This window comes from Pristiophorus japonicus, chromosome 3, assembly GCF_044704955.1.
Source record: "Pristiophorus japonicus isolate sPriJap1 chromosome 3, sPriJap1.hap1, whole genome shotgun sequence".
In the NCBI taxonomy this organism is placed as follows: Eukaryota; Metazoa; Chordata; class Chondrichthyes; family Pristiophoridae; genus Pristiophorus; species Pristiophorus japonicus.
This window is the reverse complement of record NC_091979.1, coordinates 45199044-45222815: the sequence shown is the minus strand read 5'-3', so window position 1 is coordinate 45222815 and position 23772 is coordinate 45199044. Positions and strand designations below refer to the sequence as shown.

The following is a 23772-nucleotide window of genomic DNA, read 5'->3' as shown; positions in this document are numbered from 1 at the left end:
GAGGTACTGAAGGAATGATCAGCCGTGATCTTATTGAATGGTGGTGCAGGCTCAAAGGGCCGAATGGCCTACTCCTGCAGCTTTTTTCTATGTTTCTATGTAAGTCGTCGTGCATCGCTGCGCTGGCACCCCGGGTGGAACTTTAGCGTTCGCCCGGGAACCCGCCAGCATAAAGCAGTCACACCCAGGGCACACCAGGCACTAACGTCGCCATCTTCAAAATGGAAGAAAAAGTCACAGTTGTGAGTGATTAAAAGCTTTGGGAGAAGAATGCTGCATTACTGCATACTTTTGATTGTGAAGTTTATGTGAGTTTCTAGTTTGTTTTAAAGAACATTTAAGGACATTTTAAAAGATGGGGGCCATGCTATGTCGGGAGTCAGTAATCCTGGCTGCTATATCATACAGCGTCGAGCTGGAAGTAGACTTATTGGTGATCATTTTCAACGTAATCAAAGAGGTCGCAGACGTATGGGGAGGAGGCCTTACCCTCCACGAGTTTACAGAGAACATCGCTCATACCTGCAGCTCTTTGAGGCACAGTGCGTTAGATGGCTGTGCTTCCGAAAAGAAATGCTGACAGAGATATGCCAGCTCATACAGGCAGACCTACAGCCTACCAGCGGCAACAGGACTGCACTGCCCGTCGAGGTGAAGGTGACTGCAGCACTTGCCTTCTATGCCTCCGGCTCCTTTCAGGCATCAGCAGTGGACATATGCTCCATTTCACAGCATGCTACACAGTGCAGCAATCGGCAGGTGACTAATGCACTGTACGCATACAGGATGGACTTCATAAACATCCCAATGACCAAGAGACCCAAAATGAGAGGGCTGTAGGTTTTGGACGATTTGCTGGCTTCCCCAAGGTTCATGGTGCCATTGATTGTACGCACATCGCCCTGCGAGCACCTTTACTCAATCCAGAGGTTTACCAAAACTGAAAGGGCTTCCACTCCATAAACGTACAGATCGTCTGTGACCATACTCAGCACATCATGGCAGTCAAAGCCAAATATCTAAGGGCATCCATGATGCGTTCATCTTGTGTGGCAGCAAGGTCTCACGCATGGTCCAGCACAAAGCCAGAGCTGAATGCTGGGGGTAAAAGGTTGCGGCCTCACCACCTGGCTCATGACCCCCCTCCGCAACCCTCAGACACAAGCCTATCATCGCTATAATGAGAGCCATGCAGCCACACGCAACATTGTCGAACAGACAATTGGAATGCTCAAGCAGCACTTCAGATGCCTGGCCCATTTTGGAGCCTGCCTGCAATACTCCCCTCAGCAGTTCTCTTGAGTTTTTTGTGGTGTGCTGCATGCTACACAACTTAGCCATCATGAGGAGACAGGAATTGCCAATGGGGATTGCAGGACCACCTCAGGAGAGAGGGGAGGGGGGGAGGGGGAAGAGGAGCCTGACGAAGAACCCATGCCACCACAACCACAGGAGAGGCCTCGTTGAGCTTTTGCCGCTGCAAAAGCCTTACGTCAGCAGCTCATAATTGAACGCTTTGCTTGAAGAGTGAACGGTACGTTTGACCATTGCCTGTCCACTCTATCCCACCATGTTGACTATTCCCACTTTTATTCTGCAAATGAGACACTACACAGGAACAAAAGAATATGTTAAACATTGTAAACTTTGTCAACTTTGTAAACTTAATTGTGAAACTTTAATAAAATAACATAAATTAGCTGCATCCAGCAGTGTGATCATTCAACAACAACAACAACAACATTATGAACACGATAAATCAGAACATAATAATGAAACATAAAACATAAGATGCACCCAGCATCAACAGCATAAATGCAGCAATCCCTGTCTCACTATCTTTTACCACCGGCTTTTGACCCCTTCCCCCTTGCCACCCTCCCTTACTTGCTGCTCCTAACCCAAGTGGTACCGAGATGCCATGCAGCAAGGTTGCCAGAGCGCTGCTGTGTTGGGGTTAGAGACAATGGAGACGCTGCCTGGGAACACACTGGACCAGCTCGTGGCATGGAAGGCCCAGCTTCTGACTGGTGAGCCTCTCCATTTGTGTCGCCAGTCACAGGTGGTTTGGATTTGGGTGTGACAGTGGGGAACACAGAGTATGGTGGGAGGGTTTATGGACTGCATTACCTGCCCAAGCTGAAGCAGAGCTTGTGCCTGTGATGCACCATATTTGGCAAGGCTTCGCGCCACACTCTCCGGGACTCCAGTGTCACTGCTGGAGGCCACCAGCCTCGTGTGGCTACTGATGGCCTCGCAGGTTTCATGGCTCGCACCGACAATCTGTGACCCTACCTCCGTTAATGGTCGCTATAAGACTCTCGATGGCCGCGGGAATCCTATCCAAGACATCAAGGAGCTGACGGGTGAGCTGGTCTCCCTGGATATTCCCACCATGTCCAGTTCCACGTCTGCCTGTCTGTCAGCAGACTGACTTTGCCGACTCACCCTCCGGAGAGATGGCATATGGGATTCAACTCCAGAACTGCGTCGCTGCACACCACTAGTCCCAGGAGCCTCGGAGTTATCAAACCCCGAGAAAGACGAGCTGAGTGCCGGTGGTAAAACGGGTGGATTGCATCTACGCCGGAGTCAGCTGATCAGTATCCTCCTCCTCCTCCTCTTTTTCCTCGTCCTCCACACGATGGCCTGACATGGAGTGTTGCCTTGAGGGATGCTGTGGCTGTGGCTGGTCATCTGGAAGTAGAAAGCAACAGACAAGTGGTGAGCAGCAGGGGAGGGGGCAGGGTGACATGAGGAAGGTCACATAGCGCAGGCTGATTTGAAGGACTGCCACTACTCCATTATATCTAGTCCAGAGACGCTGCATGACATTGTCCCAACCCAGCCCAGGAGTGTGCAGGACATTGCCCCAACCCTAGTCCACAGAAACTGCATGACATTGCCCCAACCCAGTCCAGGGAGTGTGCAGGACTTACCCTCAGTTGCCGACCTGAGATGCCAATGAAGCCAGTGACTCTTTCCTCATTGTTAATGAGTGGCGGGGTCCAAGGCAGACCGCTGCCTGTCCGCACCTGCTCACACCGATTATGGGACTTCCTTGCCTGCAAAGATAAAAATGGGAATGGTTACAAGTGCTCTTGTGGCACACACAGATAGCCACCAAAGCACTTATACCATACTGTCTAACTGTATGTTTAATGGCCTTGGAAGTTACACGTGGTTCATCAGGAGGACATCAAAGTGCGGAGACATGTTATGAGGTCTCAGAAAGCAATCTTAATAATGTGTAAAGATCATTCATGGAAAATAGGGTGCTGAACTAAGCCTAACTATGTATCATGCATTTTAGAAGGCAACCCACAGAGTGCTGAGAGACACCAACAGCATGAGAACAATAGTGTGTCAGATTTATAATTGAAGCAATTGTACTCACTCTAATGACCCTCGAAAGATCATTGAACTTCTTTCGGCACCGTGTGCCACTCCTAACCACTGTGTCTGAGGCAGAGACCTCCTCAGCAATTTTCCTCCAAATGCATTTAAAATCGATGGCCTAAATCCACCCCTGCAATGTAACTCCTGCTATTTTCTCCCCACAGCTCTGACTCGAGTTTCGTTAGCCTCCTGGCTGAATCACCTGGCACACTCTCTCGATTCCTCATCCTCCATCATGAAAATCCAATTTTAAATGGATGATTCAGCTCCGAGTGCATTGCGCATGTGCGTGGCTGCGTCCTGCATTAGCGTTTGCGATCGGACAGCAGACCAAAAGTGCGGGAAAATAAATTTGCGCATGCAAATATTTTAGCGCCGGTACTTTCGGCTCCGGCACACAAATTGTATGGTGCAGGAGTTAGCGCTAACGCTCCTCGTGAACGTTGATTTGGCAAAAGTTGTGCGCTCTGACGCTAACGTTAACCCGGCACTAAATTTTTGATTTCGTTGCAAAATGCGCCCGGAAACAGGCGAAAATCCAGCCCGATGATCGGCAACAGTAATTTCTAAATAAAGCTCACTTGCAAATTTCTACTGTTCTACATGATGGTTAGGAAACCTTATGCAGATCATCCCAGCATTAAATTATTTAGTGGTATGCCAAGCTTCTGAAAGCTGTGCTGCAAATAACAACTATAGCGCAACTTAATAGGTCTGGGTTTGATTGTGGCTGCATGTTTAGATGTTTGTTCAGCGTACAAAGTAATCATTACAGAGACTCGCTGCTGATTATACCAATTCAGCGCTCCGAGAATTGTTGATTTTTAACTTTCAGGTTTTAACCTACACACTGTACACCAAAAGTTACTTAAAGCACAATCTAGGCTGACACTCCAGTGCAGTGCTGAGGGAGTGCTGCACTGTCGGAGGTGCCGTCTTTCAGATGAAACCGAAGCCTCTCTGCCCTCTCAGGTGGCCGTAAAAGATACCATGTCAGTATTTCGAAGAAGGGGCAGAGGAGTTCTCTGCAGTGACCTGGCCAATATTTATCCCCCAACCAACACTTGAAAATGGATGATCTGATCATTGTCACATTGCTGTTTGTGGGAGCTTGCTGTGCACAAATTGGCAGCAGCGTTCGGTACATTATAACAGTGACTACACTCCAAAAGTATTTCATTGGCTGTAAAGTGTTTTGGGACATCCTGGCGTCGTGAAAGCAGCGATATAAATGCAATTTCTTTCTTCTTTCTTTAAAGAGAGATGTTGAACTCACTCAGAACCAACACGATTTCTGCAAGGAATGTGAAGTGCCAGAGGGGGAGCCGACAACAGTTCATGTAAAACCCAAAACAACCCTTTGCAGCTTAACAGTCTTGGAAGAATTGGATGATAGCTTAAGTGTTGCTGATGGATATCAAACCAGAATGACCTGAGTGAGACTGTGTGGCCAGAGGCGTGTTCCCCCATGATCTTCAGTTATGTTATGGACAAAAAGCTTTGCATTGATTTGGCATGTTTTGACAATTTACAGCATAATAAGCAGAGCAAAGCTAGTTTTACATTATTGTTGTACTTTTCTGACAACAACCTTGAATAAACACCTCAATGTAGCAAAATTGCAAACGCTGGAAATATGAAATAGAAACAGACTGCAACGGCAGATTCACCAGCAGCTTAAAAGAGATGTCAAATCTCTGAGATTCTTTATCCAAAACTTTGGCCCATCTTTTTATTTTATTTTCAAACCTGGTCTGTATATCCAGTTTAGTGGGTCTAAATTACGATCAAAGACATTCACGTACAATCGCTCGACGTATTTGTAGCAAATTCCTCTCTGCTATTTGAACGCAGGTACCACCTCGCTGAAAATGGAAAATACAGATTTGCCAAGTCTTGCTCACTTTGAGTGAGTTTTAAATATGTGACCTATTTTGGCATATTTTACTTTTTAAAATAAACATGGTTCCATATGTTTAAAAGGGTTTGTGATCTTCCTCAGTCTTTTTGATCATAAATCTCACTCCTAGAAGGTCATTGATCTTGACAGCTATGGAAATAGGCAAGTAATTCAACTTCCCTCATATGTTCAACATCTAAATTCTCCTAGAGCCTATTATAGCGGGTAATCGCTGGCTTAATGGTAGCTGGCTTAATGGTAGCTAATTACAATAGAAACGCAGGACTAAAGAAAATCTAACAACATGTGCAATGCAATTATATTTTCCCTTGTTCAATTTGCATAGTGAAACAAACATTTGTCATCGCAGTAGAAAACACTAGCTTCCCATGAATATGCAATACCCCTTGTCATTGATTCATAGAAGGAAAGAGAGAAAGAACTTACAATTATATCGCATTTTTCACGTCCTCAGGATATCCCAAAGCACTTTACCGCCAATGAAGACCTTTTTTGAAGTGTAGTCACAGTTGTAATGTCGGGAAGGGGAGTTCTTGCTTGACCAACCTCATTGAATTTTTTGAAGAGGTAACAGAATAGACAATGATAATGCAATAGATGTAATTTATCTAGATTTTCAAAAGACCTTCAATAAGGTACCCCACAATAGTCTGATGAACAAGGTCAGAGAATGCAGAGTCAGGGGACAAGTAACAGAATGGATAGCTAGCTGGCTTCAAGAAAGCAGAGAGTAGGGCAAAGGGTAGCTATTCACAGTGGCAGAAGGTGGGTACTGGTGTTCCACAAGGATCAGTGCTGGGACCACTGTTGTTCACAATTTATATTAACAATTTAGACTTTGGAATCAAAAACACAATTTCTAATTTGCGGATGACACCAAACTGGAGAACTGGAGTTGGGGGGGGGGGGGGAGGGGGGCGGCCAAATTCAATACCGAGGAGGACTACAACAAATTACAGGATGACATGAATAAACTTGCAGAATGGGCATATAATTGGCAAATGAAGTTCAATACAGATAAATGTGAGATATTACATTTTGCTAGGAAGCATAGGGAGGTCACTTATTAATTGGAGGGAGCGAGTCTAGGTGGGGTAGAGGAACAAAGGGACATCAAAGTACAAATACACAATCACTAAAAGTTGTGACACAGGTTAGCAAGGCCATAAAAAAAACACTAGGGTTTGTTCCGAGAGGTGTAGAGCTGGATTTTCGGCGTTGATGTTTTTGAGGCGGTAATGGCGGCAGGCCGGGAAGGTTAGGCACCCAGGAACAGTTTGCGCCTCAGTATGTAAGTTTGTGCATCTGGGCCCTGAGTCAGGGGGCGCAGCGCTAAGGAAGGCATTGTACACCTCTCTTAGGGCGTTAGAATGGGGAAACTCCTGAGCTAAAGAGCCGGGCTGGGAGTGCTCCGAGAGACGGCAGGGGACGGTTGGTGGGGTTGGGGGCGGTGGGGGGGCGGTGGTTGGGGGGGGGACCCTAAAATAAACCCCACAAAAACAATCGCAAAACATTGCCCACGCCACCACAACACAAATCTCAACAAAACAAATTTAAAGGAAAAACAATCATACTTACCTCAGGAGTCCATCACTTACCTTTCCACTATTGGGATCGTGAACCACCTGATTTCCCAGGCGGTCACTGTGAGGCAAGCTGCGGGGCGTACGGGTCAGGCTAAAATCAAAACTGGCACCGGTATCGCACCCAGGGCCATTGCATACCGGGTGCAGCTCTTCCGGGCGGTGCTGCTAAGCGCCGCCGCTAAACTGGATCCAAGGATCACTGCGGGGCGCTGGAGGCTGACTGCTCAGCCAAAGCACCTCACTGCCACCATTGGCGGTGCTCTGGGATGAGAAACGGAGCACAAAAGACCGGAAAATCCAACCCATAGAATTGGAGAGTCAGGAACTTATGCTAAACTGTATTGAACCTTGGTTAGACCACACTTAGGGGACTAAATTGCCACGCGTCCCGATTGGGAGTGCTAAACCTCTGGGGCCGGGACTTTTACCGGCCAGCTCAGGAATCCCGCTCCTGAAGCTGAATTGGGCCTACTGCCCCTCAAAGGAAGCGTAACGCTGTCTCCGGCACTCCTTCCTTTCGAAGCGATCCCATGGCGCTGAGTCCAGGGCTACACTGATGCTCCGCTCGGTGTTACCGTGCTAAAATGCTTCTCCCCTTCGGTTAAAGGAGAGGGCCATTGCGCACTCTGCAGTCCCTTTGCTGGCCGCCACTGGTCTACCAGGGCAGCGTGAGACCGGGCCAGCAGCCCAGCACCCAAGACGGAGTGCACGATAGCGGCCTTTACCACGTTGGCACCCTCCCCTTTAAGGGGCGCCTTCCCGTTTAAGGGGCGCCCTGAGAGCGGATGTTCGCCAGCTTCGCGATCACAAAGCTGGCGTTGACATCCACTCGCACTAGCCTCGCCGCCCGTTGGGTGTTAAGTGATCGGTTAAGTGAGGGGGTCACCGCACACAGTGATGACGTCATGGCCGGTTGCCTGGCGGCCCGGGGTGCTAGCCGTTAGGTGCTGCGCTGCCAAGTCATCGCCTCCGAAACCTTGCGGGCAATTTCCCGGGTGGCAGTAGTGCCCCTCTTCCCCGGGCAGAAACTACCTTGCAGGGAAATTTCTCCCCCTTAGAGTACTGTGTACAATTCTGGTCGCCATATTATAAAAAGGATGTAGAGGCAGTGGATTGGGTGCAGAGAAGATTTACAAGGATAACACCAGAAGTGAGAGGGTATACATATTTTTTTTAATTTGTTCCTGGGATGTGGACATCACTGGCAAGGCCAGCATTTATTGCCCATCCCTAATTGCCCTTGAGAAGGTGGTGGTGAGCCACCTTCTTGAAACGCTGCAGTCCTTATGGTGAAGGAACTCCCACAGTGCTATGAGGGAGAGAGTTCCAGGATTTTGACTCAGCAACGATGAAGGAACGGCGATATAGTTCCAAGTCAGGATGGCGTGTGACTCGGAGAGGAACTTGGAGGTGATTGTGTTCCCATGTGTCTGCTGCCCATGTCCTTCTTGGTGGTAGAGGTCGCGGGTTTGGGATGTGCTGCCGAAGAATCCTTGGCGAGTTGCTGCAGTGCATCTTGTAGATGTTACACACTGCAGCCACAGTGCGCGAGGGGTGGAGTGAGTGAATGTTGAAGGTGGTGAATGGGGTGCCAATCAAGCTAGCTACTTTGTCGTGGATGGTGTTGAGCTTCTTGATTATTTTTGGAGTTGCACTTGCCCAGGCAATTGGAGAGTATTCCATCACACTGCTGACTTGTGCCTTGTAGATGGTGGAAAGGCTTTGGGGAGTCAGGAGGTGAGACACTCGCCACAGAATACCCAGCCTCTGATCTGCTCTTGTTGGAGATGGTCATTGCCTGGCACACATCAGGAAGGGATGAACAGGCTGGGTCTCTTTGCTCTTAAAAAAAGAAGGCTGCAGGGTGACCTAAAACTATGACAGGTTTAGATAGAGTGAATAGAGAGAGAATGTTTCCACTTGTGGCGAAGAGCATAACTGGAGGCCATCAATATAAGATAGTCACCAAGAAATTCAATAGCGAATTCAGAAGAAACTTATTTGCCCAAAGAGTGATGAGAATGTGGAACTCGCTACCACAGGGAGTGGTTGAAGCGATGCTAGACAAGCACATGAGGGAGAAAGGAATAGAGGGTTATGCTGATAGATTTAGATGAGGAAAGACGGGAGGAGGCTCGAGTGGAGCATAAATGCCGGCATGGACTGGTTTGGCCGAATTGCCTGTTTCTGTGTCGGATATCCCATGTATGTAATTCTATGAAAATGCAGCAGCCAATTTTCACGCAGCAAGCTCCCACAAACAGCAATGAGCTAAATGACAAGATCATCTGCTTTTAGGTGTTGCTTGAGAGATAAATATTGGCCAGGACACCGGTGATAACTCCCCTGGTCTTCTTCAACTAGTGCCATGGGATTTTTTTACACCCAGCTAAGGGGGCAGTCGGGGCCTCAGTATAATGGTGCACCCAAAAGGCAGCACCTCCAACAATGCAGCACTCCCTCAGCACTGCACTGGAGCGTCAGCCTAGATTTTGTGCTCTGGTCTCTGGAGATGCACTTGAACCCACAAACCTTTGACTCAGGACATGAGAGTGCTACCCACTGAGCCATGGCTGACACTGACATCCATAATTAATGGGTAAGATTTTACTGTGAAAATAACAGTGGGCGCTGTGAGGCTGGCAGTGCCCACCAGAATTTCATCATCATAGGCAGTCCCTCGAGTCGAGGTTGACATGCTTCCACGTCAAAAAGTTCACAGAAGTTTCAATGATGGACCTAACTATATTGTGAAGGGGGGAAGATGCCTGTGCTTGGATTTTTTTTAACGTGGGTGGCCATTGCACACCAGCCACCACACGGGCTTGACAGAGCTAGGCCTTGGTCCAGTAGCAAGGATTAACCAAGACGACTGGAGACCTGATCTGCTGCACAGACCTAGTGCACACACACATCACAGTGTGGGCTGGCCCGTGCTGCCCCTGGGGCCAAACTCACGCTTCTCCTGGGCCGCGATCATGTCCCTCTACAGTCTCTCGCCGCTCCTTCGCCCCGACCTCGCCGCTCCTGATGTACCTGCCCACGCTCCAATCACCGACCTGGACCTTGGTGACGTCCCTTTCACTGCCGTTGCTCTCCTGCTCCAGCATGTGCTGCTCCCTGGAGTGGTATGCCGCCACACTGCTCTTTCCGCTCGCAGGCCAGGGGCCACCGGAATTTATATATAAATTGGACAGCAACTTCCAGCAACCACACATGCGCAGTTAAACACGGAAATCCAGAAGTTGCTGTCTGAGATGCGACGTTCCTCTGTAAAGTTACTGAAAACAGCATCTCGCCGTCTGACTCACCATCCAAAAGTCTTGATTGGCGTGAAGTTCCTGTACTTACCTCACATATGGAATAAATTCACCAGAAAAAGTTAGGCTTGTCCATTCCCTTTTAACAGCATATTAAGTCTTAGAGCTAGAAATTCCATTGCGCCCCATTTGGGCCGATAACTTTTGAGAAGTGAGGGAAGTATCGCCAGGCGATAATCCTTTTTTCATCCCGGGAACTTCAGCTTTAGTGGGAAATGGAGCATTAAATCAAGTGCGACCACTTCTCTTAGGGCGCTAAAGTGTGTGAGAGGGTCGAATGATTAGTGCAGTGCTGCTGGCACCAGAGTCTCCTTCCCTTGATTAAAGGGAAGGGCCAATGCTGGGTTTCAAGATTCTTCCTCTTATTTCTGTAAGGCCACACGACATGTGCGACTTCCATTACAGTCCCACGCATTCTCTGGAGGTTCGAGGAATCACGCAGCAATGTGCCATCAAAAACAATCAGCAGGCACCAGGCTGCTGTGAAGAATAAAGTTTGTCCACCACTGCCACCACTATTTGACCACCACTGCCTTTAAATATCGCTCCCCAAGCAGCCAGCCAAGGCAACAATGCCTCCTGTTGCTGCCGTTGTTGACACCTGGCAATGCGGCAGGGGGCAGGAGCGCATATCACTTCCGGGGCGGTAACGGGGCACTGCGCACCGGATGTTATATGCGCTCACGATCCACGGGGCATAAGAGAGCAAGGCGGTAACTGTTAGCGCCAGTGCAAAACCGGCAGGGAAGTTCGCGGACGTCAGTGAATTTGCCGCGCCCGGTCGGTAACCCCTTAGTGCCCCATTATCACCCCCCGCAGGCACTAACGGGAGGCGCAAAACAGCCGAATTTCTCCCCCTTAATTTCTGTGAAACAACCTCTCTGGCACAGAAAATTAACTTTTACAAGTGTGGAGTCTCATCACTTCAACATATAATTATTGTTGAAGATTAAATTTTTTTTAATATTCTCACTTTTTCTTTCTAACTCTTTTATCTCTCTTTATTAATCCAATCTTTCTTTCCCTCTCTTTATTTTGCTTTCTGTACCCGGTATGACATTGAATGAAATATTCTAACTGATACAGCCTGGCTTAGACCCTGCGCTGTTCATTAAATGATTCTTCAATCTGATTGGTTAAGGAAGTACACAGGTGCTTACCCTGTTCACAAAGGTCCAGGATAGTCCTGTAGAGGGCGCTGAACATTTTGGATGTTTGGCCGAGAGGAACTTGCCGTGCAATTGCCCATAGAAAGTCCGTGGGCAAGAGCAAGTTAACAAGGGCAAATACACAGACACCCTCTTAAATTCCCATTTACCACACTGTCAAAGTACATTGGCCTTTTTCTCTAGATCATGTAATAACCAGCCTAAGTCTTCCTAAAAAGAAGTGAGGCATGAGGCTTAATTCTCTTAATTCAGAAAGTTGTAAGTTCAAACCCCAGCCTAGAGAGTTGAGCATGTTATCTAGGCAGACAGGGAGTATTGCATTGTTGAAGTTGCTGTCTTGCAGATGAGACATTCATCTGAGACTGTGACTGCCCTCTCAGATGGATGTAAAAGACCCCATGGCAATATTTGAAATGGAATGGGGGAGTTCTCCTGATGCCCTGACCAACATTTATCCCATCATCCCGCCAACAGCAGTTTATCTGGTCATTTATCTCATTGCTGTTTGTGGGACCTTGCTGTGTGCACATTGGTTACTGTGTGGTTCACATAGATATTGACTATGATGCATCTTCCTCTGGCTCCATAGCTGGAATAGCCTGGGAATACTCACTGGCTAGACTCATACACAAAGAATGGATAATTGTTGCAGTGTCTGCAGAACCATACAGGAACCGTGCCTGCAGGAGGGGGTGGGGGGGAAAAATAAACTTAACTGAATGTGACAATACCCTGTAGTTTGTACAGAGAGGTCCACGTGGTGAGACACTTTCTTGAAAGATTTGTATGTTCAATTGAATTTCCCAGGATATTCTCTAGCGGTGCAGTGAACTGTCAGGTGAATCTTATTAAACCAGGCTTAACAATCGGTGATGCATGTAACCTGCTCAACCACATTCAGGCCAAGGAAGCGTTTGCAAATTCCATAGCAGCGAAAGTTCTCTTTTTGTTGCCTCCAGTGATATTATGTTGTTAATTTGACATTACATTCAAAACGGCTGACATCTGGGCTTTATAATTTTCCCTGATTTTTCCAACCTCAATCGAGGGAGTCAAATCCCTATTGACTTTTGCAACCATAAGGATTTCCTCTGCGAGGAGGCTGTCAGAGCTGGAGAGAGTTATGACAGGAAGGACATCTGCTGTTCTGTTCCAGTTTTTCCCTTTCTTAAAAAAAATTACCAACTTTTTTTTTCCTTGTCTGCAATTTGACGATGTCTTTTATTTTTCATACCAGGCGACTGCTCCAGTAGGAGGCCACGGAAGACACTGCGGCCAAGCACTGCTTTGTTTCAGTAAGAAACACTTCAGTCCACATTGCTGCAAAACCCAATGATTATCTGCTTGCTTTGGCTGGCTGGCTGGTGGGCAGGAGCAGCAGTCAGCCAATAAGTATTTATTTTCTTGACGTTGCAGCGTCTTCATCGACATATTCCGACCAGACTTGAAACTGAGGCCTTGGCCGTGCTTTCTGTTGTCACGCATGCGTTTCAAGCAGCGTGGTTTAATAACTGTAAACTATTATCAGCTAGAGGTGCATCATTTGATTCGCTATCCAATTAAATAAGCCCCGAATGGCTCGAATTGTGCCAGAAAACATTAATTATTTATTAATCATCATATCGTTGATTTCTCTTCAGCCTGCACACGTTGTTAACTTATCAGAAAATATTCATTTGTTTTCCTGCTGAAATATCACTGCTACAGTTGCGCTATTGCTTTTGTACTTCGAATGGAAATTCAACGTTACCCAAGGATAGAGTGAGCCGGGTTGCAGCCTCGCTTCTGTTTTTCACCTTGTGTCTCGGCCACTTCACCCAGTTAGGCACTCGGCGTGATCACTTAAAAAAAATAAGCCTTGCTTCTATTTAGAGCCAAGTCATAACTTCAGGACATCCCAAAATGCCTTACAGCCTATGAAGTGCCTTTGATGAGTAGTCACTGTTGTAATAGAAAGAAAGACTTGCATTTATATAGCGCCTTTCACGACCACCGGACATCTCAAATCTCTGCAGCCAATGAAGTACTTTTGGAGTGTAGTCACTGTAATGTGGGAAACGCGGCAGCCAATTTGAGCACAGCAAGCACCCCCAAACAGCAATGTGATAATGACCAGATAATCTGTTTTAGTGATGTCGATTGAAGGATAAATATTGGCCAGGACACCGGGGTAACTCCCTGCTCTTCTTTGAAATAGTGCCCTGGGATCTTTAACGTCCACCTGAGGGAGGAGATGGGGCCTCAGTTTAACATCTCATCCAAAAGACGGCACCACCAACAGTGCAACGCTCCCTCAGCACTGCACTGGAGTGTCAGCCTAGATTTATGTGCTCAAGTCCCTGGAGTGGGACTTGAACCCACAACCTTCTGACTCAGAGGCCAGTGTGCTACCTAATGCAGGAAATGCTGCAGCCAATTTGCGCACAGCCAGGACCCACAAACAGCAATGTCAAAATGAGTTTAAGAGTTGAAAATGGGAGGGGATTTTCCTCTTCTTGAACTTGGGTTTAAAGGATCACACGGGCACAGTGCATGGAGGGAAATCTGCCAGGGGAGATTGCGTACATATTGCAAAGCTCCTCTTCTCCTGTTTCTGAGCAATCCTCTCTCCCTGATTTTCCTCCAGGTGCTTTTCCCAAGTGATCCATTATGCCTGAGCAGAATAAGAGGGAAAATCTGTAATAACATTCTCAAGTTTTATATTCATCAAGTTAAAAGAGGGAGTGAGGCCAGTTCTGGGAGATGGAAACCTACAGCACAATTGCACATAATTCAGCTCTTGTAGTCTCTCTCAGAAAGATCAACACGAAGGCTGGTGTGAGAAACATATTTTAACATTTCTAATGTTTTCACTATTTCTATAGTGAGAAGAACAACATGACATTTCAGCCAGTATAATGAATCTGTTGCACCAACAGGAACTGATCAGAATATATCCAGTTTGCACGATGGTACTGACCAATGCAATATTTTATTCCATTTTCCCATTGACCAGGCCAGCTTCGGTATCCAATGGGTATTTGACAAGAAATGAGCTTCTAACCCTTTTGAGTGTTTTACTGTGTCGTTTTACAGTTGGACATAAAAATGATGGCACAACACCATGATTAAACCAAGGAACATCTGGCCTTATTTAAATGAGCATTATCACCTTGTTGGATCATTTCTGGCCCAATTGAATCTTTGGCTCAGTAAAGCATTGCAATAAAAATGTTTCCAATATGGTTTTCTGATTATTGCAGTTTTAGTTTATTTTTTGAACTGTTCCTTTTTGTGTGACAGAACAAAGGTGGGGAGGGGAGGATGGTTGCCATGTTGCCATCATCTTATAGAAACATAAATCTACAGCACAGAAGGAGGCCATTTCGGCCCATCGTGTCTGCGCCGGCTGACAAAGAGCCACACGGCCCTCGGTCAGCAACCCTGAAGGTTACATATAAACCTATGAACAATGAACAATGGTGGACAGGTAAAGAACACCCGACCCAACCAGTCCGCCCCACACAACTGCGATACCCCATGTATCGCAACATTTTACACTCCACCCCAATCGGAGCCATGGGATCTCCTGGGAGAGGCAAAAAAAAGATAAAAATCCAGGCCAATTGGGGAAAAAAATCTGGGAAAATTCCTCTCCAACCCATCCAGGCGATCGAAACTAGTCCAGGAGACCACTCTGGCCGTATTAGACTCCTGAAGTACTTACAAGACTCCCAAAGCAAGTGCTCTACTCGGAACTCCTACAAGGCAAGCGAGCCCCAGGTCGGCAGAGGAAACGGTTCAAGGACACCCTCAAAGCCTCCTCGATAAAATGCAACATCCCCACCGACACCTGGGAGTCCCTGACCAAAGACCACCCTAAGTGGAGGAAGAGCATCCGGGAGGGCGCTGAGCACCTCGAGTCTCGTCACCGAGGGCATGCAGAAAACAAGCGCAGGCTGCGGAAGGAGCGTGCGGCAAACCAGACTCCCCACCCACCCTTTCCTTCAATGACTGTCTGTCCCACCTGTGACAGAGACTGTAATTCCCATATTGAATTTTACAGTCACCTGAGAACTCACTTTTAGAGTGAAAGCAAGTCTTCCTCGATTTCGAGAGACTGCCTATGATGATGATGATGATCCAGTCTAACCCCACTTACCAGCTCTAGGTCCGTAACCCTGCAGGTTACGACACTTGAAGTGCCCATCCAAGCACCTTTTAAATGTGGTGAGGGGTTCTGCCTCTACCATCTTTCCAGGCAGCGAGTTCCAAACACCCACAATCCTCTGCGTGAAGAAGCTTCTTCTCAAATTCCCTCTAAACCTTCCACCAACCACCCTAAACCTATGCCCCCTCCACTAAGGGAAATAGGCCCTTGCTATCCACTTTGTCCAGGCCCCTCAAAATTTTATACACCTCAATGAGGTCTCCCCTCAGCCTCCTCTGTTCCAAGGAGAACAAACCCAGACTGTCCCCATAGCTAAGATTCCCCATTCCAGGCAGCATCCTCATAAATCTCCTCTGCACCCTCTCCAGTGCAATCACGTCCTTCCTTAAATACGCCGACCAGAACTGCACGCAGTATTCCAGCTGTGGCCTAACCAGTGTATTATACAATTTAAACATAACCTCTCTGCTCTTGTATTCTATGCCTCGGCCAATAAAGGCAAGCATTCTGTATGCCTTCTTAACCACCTTATCCACCTGGCCTGCTACTTTCAGGGATCTGTGGACAAGCACTCCAAGGTCCCTTTATTCATCTACACTTCGAAGTAGCCTACCATTTAATGTGTATAACCTTTCCTTATTAGCCCTCCCCAAGTGCATTACCTCACACTTCTCTGAATTAAATTCCATTTGCCACTGTTCTGCCCACCAGACCAGTAGATTGATATCCTCCTACAGTCCATGACTTTCCTCTTCATTATCAACCACATAGACAATTTCACTCTCCATTTTGTAACCTGGTGAATGATCTTACAAGACAAATAACCAAATGGGCCTGGCCATCTAACCCGGTAGACTTCTCCATGCACATCTGTACAGTGAAGAATATCAGGTAATATTTAAGGCTTGCTGCCTTGATTGCTGATCTCAGCTGTATCTTATGTAGTGTCAGCTGTGGCTCAGTTAGTAGCACTTTTGCCTTTGAGTCAGGAGGTTGTGGGAACAAATCCCACTCCAGAGACTTGAGTGCAAAAATCTACGCTGACACTCCAGTGCTGTATTGAGGGAGTGCTGCAGTGTCGGAGGTGCTATCTTTCAGATGAGACTTTAAAACTGGGGCCTTGTCTGACCCCTCAGATGGATGTAAAAAATTCTCATGACACTTTTTCGAAGAAGAGCAGGGGAGTTTTCCCCGGTGTCCTGGCCAAAATTTATCCCTCAATCAACATCATAAAACAGGTTATCTGGCCATTATCACATTGCTGTTTGTGGGAGCTTGCTGTGCTCTAATCGGCTGCCGCATTTCCTATATGACAACAGGGACTGCACTTCAAAAGTACTTTATTGGCTGTAAAGCGCTTTGGGATGTCCTGTGGTCATGAAAGGTGTTATATAAATGCAATTCAGTCTTCCTTTTTAAAATAAAAAAACTCTTGAAGGTGATTTCATTGAGTTGTTCAAAATTATGAGGGGGTTTGATAGAGCAAATAGGGAGAATCTGTTTCAAGTGGCAGGAGGGTCGGTGACCAAAGGACAGATTGAAGATAATTGACAAATGAACCAGACGGAGATGAGGATATTCTTTTTACGCAATGAGTGGTTAGGATTTGGATCGCACTGCATTTAAGGGTGTTGGAAACAGATCCAACTTTCAAAAGGGAATTGAATAAATACTTGAAGGGGCTTGAATCGCAGGGTTGTGGGGAAAGAGCAGGGGAGTGGAACTAATTGGATCGCTCTTTCAAAGAGCTGGCAGAGGCAGGATGGGCCGAATGGCCTCCTTCTGCACTGTGCGATTCTAAAGCATGGCAGGGGAAGTCATCACTCTCAATACAAATAAAAAGAATAAAATTGCTTTCTGGGGTGGGAAAACGGGATCTTCATTGTCACAAGTCCATGCTAAGGGCGAACTCCTTAATTCCCTCAGTCTACCCTTCCTCCTGCAAATATTGACCTAAGCTAGCCTCTACTTTCTGACATATCTCTTCTTACCTTCCATTTATAAAAACAATCCTGCTGGGGTCCTTATGTCTTCCATCTCGGTATTAAAATAGTGGTCACGATTTCTTAACCTACTCTATTAATGACCTTCCAGTATTAACATTGGATTCAATGGAAGATGTGAATGCCGGAGTAATGATGTTGAACCTAGTTGAGGAATCCTGATCAACAAACTTGCTTGTCTAAAAATGGACTGGAGTGTCATGGAAGCAGGATTTAGATAAACTGGTGCTGCTGAAAAACATGTTTAAAAATCATTCGTTTGTAATGTCTGTACCTTAGCTATTGAATAATTTAATTTCAGGAAATAAAATTCAAGCACTTACTGTGTTTTGCAAGGGTCTGTTAGTGCATGAATAGTAGACATATGCTCAGAATTCAGGTCACGTGAGCCGTGAAAACATGAAAACAATTGGAAAATACGTTATGCATGGATTGGTAATCCTCTATAATGGGAGCAAATGATGATACAAGGGAACATTACATGAAAAGGAACAAGTCGATGGGGCGAAATTGCCGCCCTACTTAAGCTCCATTACCACCTCTAAGAGGCAGCAATGGAGCAAATAGGTCTCACCGACCGGGGGCAGACGGAAGGGTCGACCCATCCCAAATTGTCCCCGGGCCGGGAGCGGCGGGAGCGGGTTTCCACGCCGCCCGTGCTGCCGCCCAGTCGGGCATGCGGCAATCCCATACCGACCGGCCGTGATCCCCTTACCGACCCCAGTGGGAAATTGCCCCGCAGGAACGCCGCCGCTGCCGGTCGGTGTCACTGACAGCTTTCCCCTGTGGGAAGCTGTGTGTGGCTGGGCGGTACATCCGTCCTTAAAGGGGAGGGCGCCTCCATTTTATTTTAATTGTCGGGCCAACTCCGAGATCGACCCGGCAATGGTGGCCACGGGTTCAGCTGGGCCGCCCCAACTAGAAGTGCACAACAAGGAGCTGAAGATCGGGGCAGGATCCGCCCCATGGATCGGGGTGGAGAGAAAATATCAACATCGGTAAGTGCACTTACTTTCCGGTCAGGGGGGCAATTTCGGCCCCAATATGTTTTGCACCCAGAATTTGCATTAAGCATCTACAGCTTAAATGGTAGCTCTAACGTGCCTATGTCTGATCTGCCACAGACGTCTCCTGGGCAATTTCACGCCAAATTCTTTTAAAAATAGATGGCAGGAATCTCGCTCCCCCAGCCAGATTCCCCATGAAAGTCAGAGTGTGCAACAGCATAATCTACTGTAGTGACCATGCAGACATCATTGCTCAAATCCTGGAAACTGAAACCAGATCAGTACATGCTAGTTGTTCTGATCAGCTGCTCTTGGGCCCTGGGATAATCTGTTGGACAAGGAGTCGATGAGAAACTCTTGTCCCAGGTGTTACTGATACCCTCGGACCTTGCCAATCCCTGGATCCTTGCCAAGGACCTCTGCCCAGGTCAGCTGCCACCAAATGCCCTCCGATTGTGTCAGAGAAGCTCCTTGTGCCAGTGATTCAGGTTCACCTGATGGCATTGCAGCCATTCTGGACCATCTTTCTGATTCTGAAGAAGGTGTACATTGCCCAACTCCAGAACCTTTAATATTCAGGTGGCATCAGAATCTGTGGCCAGTAACAGTATATGAAAAGAAACAAGTCGATGGGCCAAAATTGCCCCCCTCCTTAAACTCCATTACCGTCTCGAAGAGGCGGCAATGGAGCAGATAGGCCTCACTGACCGGGGACAGATGGAAGGGCCAACCCATCCCAAAATTGCCCCTGGGCCGGGAGCGGTGGCAACGGGTTTCCGCACTACCCGTGCTGCCACCCCATCGGGCACGCACCGACTCCCTTACTGACCTCAGTGGGAAATTGCCCTGCGGGAGCGCCGTTGCTGCCGGTCAGTGCCACTGACAGCTTTCCCCTACGGGAAGCTGTGTGTGCCTGGACGGCGCGTCCGCCCTTAAAGGGGAGGGTGCACTGCCGAGGTCGGCCCGACAATGGTGGCCAACAGGCAGCCCGGCACCCCCTCTTGGGTTCCAAGGCGCTGGCCTGGCCGAAACCCTCCCTGGTGGCCCAGTGGGCCTAATTAAACATAATGCAGAGCTCGCAGCGGCCCTCCCCTTTAACTAACGACTCGTTGGGACGGCAGACGCGACCGAAGGGCAATTCCTCCCCTCAACGCCGCCCCGACCAGAAGTGCACAACAAAGAGCTGAGTATCGGGGCAAGATCCGCAATCAACATCAACATCGGTAAGTGCGCTTACTTTCCAGCTGGGGGGCAATTTCGGCCCCGATATGTTTTGCACCCAGAATCTGCATTAAGCATTTACAGCTTAAATGGTTTACTATACAAGGGTAGCTCTAAAGTGTCTGTAGTTGTCTTGTTGCGATCCAGCGATTTTTAAAAAATCTGTAATTTATTCTTCTGCCAGAGGTACACAGTTGGCGTCTGGATGAGAGAGAGGAAATGGGTGGTTTTTATCAAACTACCTACAGATGAAAGTTGTGAGTAGCAAAACCGCAAAGACAAGTGGATCAGACACACAAGAGCGAGCACATTGTGACAGAAATTAAATCAATGCCAGCTGAGATACCACAAAAGGAGGGAACAGTGCAACTGAAATTCTCCTCACACCATCCCTCTGTGTCCCACCCATTTCTGAGCGCCAACTCGACGGGCTCAATTTTCCCCAGTGACTTGCGCCGCTTTTTAGTCGCAGGCCGCTTTTTTTGGCCTAAGTTAAAAAACCCAAGATTCGCGATCAATTTGCACCAGCGTAACTCAGTTAGTTACGATTTTTTTTAGGTACTTTTTTTTCAGCCAAAGGGGGCGTAACCTGCCAGAATTGCCAAATCTGACCAGTTAGGCAAGTTTGGCTAGCTGAGAATTACTCCAGTTCTGCTTAGGCCACCATATGTGGCCTCTGCAGAAAAACCCTCTGGAGAGTTAAGGAAATCAGCGCAGGTAAGGAAATTGGCGCAGGCAAGTGCCCAGACAGCAGCAGCAGGAAAGGTAAGAGAGAGGGGGAGAGGTGGGGTGGAAGCCTTTTGGATATAGTTAGGTGTGGAGGGAGGAGGCCACTCAGCCTGGGATAGGTGCGGGGATCGGCACTGACATCGGGAGGGCGGGTGGGGGACTTTAATAATTTAAAGGAGGTAAGTTGCTGCAATGTTTTTTAATGTGCTTGTGCAGGTTGCAAGCTGGCTGCATGTTTCACTTTGCAGCCTCAGCCCGCATTGTGTCGCTGGTTACCGTGACAACCCAATCTTTTTGGCGCAGATCAAGGCTCCATCTCCAAAACTAAAGGACAGGTTAGGCTGCGCCAAAATGAAGAAATCAAACAGGGTAAACTTGGAACTTTTTTTTGGCGTACTTGGGCCCCCAAAAAACGGGCGTAACACTTCAAGTACGCCAAGAAACAGCTTTGGGGAAAATTGAGCCCTACATCTTTCAATTCGTTTTTAAGTTGGCAGCCAATAACCAACACCCCCACAGATCCATCTAGCCCTCATGTCCCTGCATCGGCATCAAGCACCAATCCTGCTCCAACTCCAGGCTCAGTTTGGCACTGCTTGGGGTTAACTGCACTGCCACTGGATAAAGTCCAGGCTGTGCAGACATCTCCAACCAGTGCCAGCCAGGGGTCCACCTTACGACTAAACAGGAAAGTCTCAAGAAGGGACGATCTGATTGTTGCCCGATGGTGTCGAGTGGAAAGGCTGGTTAGGGCCACTAGCCAGCCAGTCTCTGACATCCCATTCCACACCATTGGGTGAAACCCCGGAACAAATATGGACCGAGACTTCCCAGATTTAAGAGAAAGAGTCTTCCCTTGGCACCAGCTGGCTCAGAGGAGTCCGTGCCTACTGGTGACAGGATCACTACCAATTCCTATGGGACATTTAGGTTCCAAGGGCTCTCACTCCCAGGGAGGGGATATGTGTGCCTCAGGGGCACCTCCCCCAAGAGGCTGGGGCTCACGTCTGGCGGGTCAAACTCGATCGGCCTTTGTATTCATGAGCTCTTAGCTAAGCGTTTCCAAAGGCGTGATGCCTCCAGGAAGTTTCCTCAGGCTGAACCGACAATGAAGGTGGATACTGAGGCCCTCATCTCTGTTCCCAGGGCCTCAACACCAACTTTCCCCATCAGTTCAGGCCGAGGAAGCTTCCCAGAAGCATCCCACCTTTGGAAGCCAAGCTGGGAGCCAGAGTCGGACCACGACCTCCAGTTGTTTAGATTTTTTCATGTATTTCACACAAGGGTGACGTCTGAAACTGTGGGTTCCGGATTCCCTTCACTTGGGGACTTGAGTCTTTACTTGGGGTGTGCAAAGGCCGCAGGCTGTTGCTGTATTCATCCTACCAATTTCTAGGACAGTTTGGGTGGGCTTAAGTTAAGGCCAAGGTAGATAGCATCCATTGTCCCTCCGTCACCCTGCTTTCACACCTTGCAGTTTACTGGCATCTGGTGAACTTCAGTCGTGATAGCATCAGAAGGAAGTTTACTGCCCAGTGAAACGCGTCCTGGTCCACCCACATTTGGGGTCTGGCGGACCTTTCTGCAAGGTTTGGCGCATGTCCCGAATTCCCCGCCAACACTGGGGCCGGCTTTACTGACCAGCAGCCTTATGAGCCTTGAAAACATGAAAACAATTGGAGAATACATTATGCTTGGATTGGTAATCCTCTATAATGGGAGCAAATGATGATACAAGGGAACATTACATGCAAAGGAACAAGTCGATGGGGCGAAATTGCCGCCCTGCTTAAGCTCTATTACCGCCTCTAAGAGGCAGCAATGGAGCGGATAGGCCTCACCGACCGGGGGCAGACAGAAGGGCTGACCCATCCCAAATTGTCCCTGGGCCGGGAGTAGCGGGAGCGGTATTCCACGTCGCCCGTGCTGCCGCCCGGTCGGGCATGCGGCGATCCCACACCGACCGGCCGTGATCCCCTTATTGACCCCTGTGGGAAATTGCCCCGCGGGAGCGCTGCCGCTGCCAGTCGGTGTCACTGACAGCTTTCCCCTGTGGGAAGCTGTGTGTGGCTGGGCGGCACATCCGTCCTTAAAGGGGAGGGCGCACTGCCTCCATTTTATTTTAATTGTCGGGCCAACTCCGAGATCGACCCGGCAATGGTGGCCACGGGTTCAGCTGGGCCGCCCCAACTAGAAGTCCACAACAACGAGCTGAAGATCGGGGCAAGATCCACACCATGGATTGGGGCGGAGAGAAAACATCAACATCGGTAAGTGCACTTACTTTCCGGTCGGGGGGCAATTCCGATATGGGTTTGCACCCAGAATCTGCATTAAGCATCAACAGCTTAAATGGTAGCTCTAAAGTGGCTGTGGCTTATCTTCCGCAGGTACCTCATGGGCAATTTCACGCCAAATTCTTTTAAAAATAGATGGCAGCGGTCTCGCTCCCCCAGCCAGATGGAGTGATGACCACCTCCTCTCCGTTGTGTGGACTTATGCTTCAGCAGCCTCTGTGGAAAAATACCTGGCATGTTGCCTGGCCCCCTGCTGCTTCATCTGTGCAGAAGTGCCAGAAGTCGGGTGAATCATCTGCGCGTGTGCGGAGGAAGCTGCTGTGCCTTGAAATAGCGTCTGCGCCCAGGAAAACAAAATCGCAACTGCGCATGTGCAAAATGGCCGCCTCTTTTAATGCCCCGATTTTCGGATCAGGCGCACAAAGTCCGCTGTGTAATGCCTGATTTAATGCCCACGATCATGGATCCTCATTTTTTGCTGAATTTTTCACTCGAAGGAGCAAACTTTTTTCAGGCGGTATCGGGACCGCCCTGCCGCGATTAATGCCCCGAAATCGGGAAAGCCAAAATTCCAGCCCAAAATATCAAGATGGCTGCAGCTATTTCCTGGTCGCCTTCTTATGTTCCTGCAAAATGATACATGACACTGTAGCAATGCCTCCCTGCTTGGCATTAGCTAACTCAACACTGTATTAAACACTCTTAGCCTATCTTGAGCTCTCCTTGGCTAGTTGTGATCTTCATCTGCAAGCATACAGTGCACTGAAGTGACAGTATTCTGCCTAAAACCTTCTCCATTCCATTTTGATTTGAGACTGGAATCTCACCGTTTTCCATTGTATGCTATTGTTCCCTTTGAGGTGAAGACAAGAATAAAAATGTAAAAATATAAGCCATGGTGGCACCAAAGCACAGCATCTGAGAGAAGCGGGTTTGGGGATCATGGTCAGGATTCCCACATTACGTCAAT

The 23772-nt window shown here is 48.1% G+C and overlaps 1 long non-coding RNA gene across 2 annotated transcripts; it reads right to left on the bottom strand.

The window, feature by feature from the left end:
* Positions 1-1722: 1722 nt before the first annotated feature.
* LOC139257124 (uncharacterized) lies at positions 1723-18183 on the bottom strand. Of its 2 annotated transcripts, XR_011592226.1 has the most exons (4): positions 17872-18183; positions 17537-17779; positions 13961-14048; positions 1723-2697 (listed from the first exon to the last, which is right to left on the bottom strand). It is a non-coding gene; the product is annotated as an uncharacterized lncRNA (long non-coding RNA). The 2 variants fall into 2 exon arrangements; XR_011592223.1 differs by lacking the exon at positions 17537-17779.
* Between the last annotated feature and the right edge of the window lie 5589 nt (positions 18184-23772).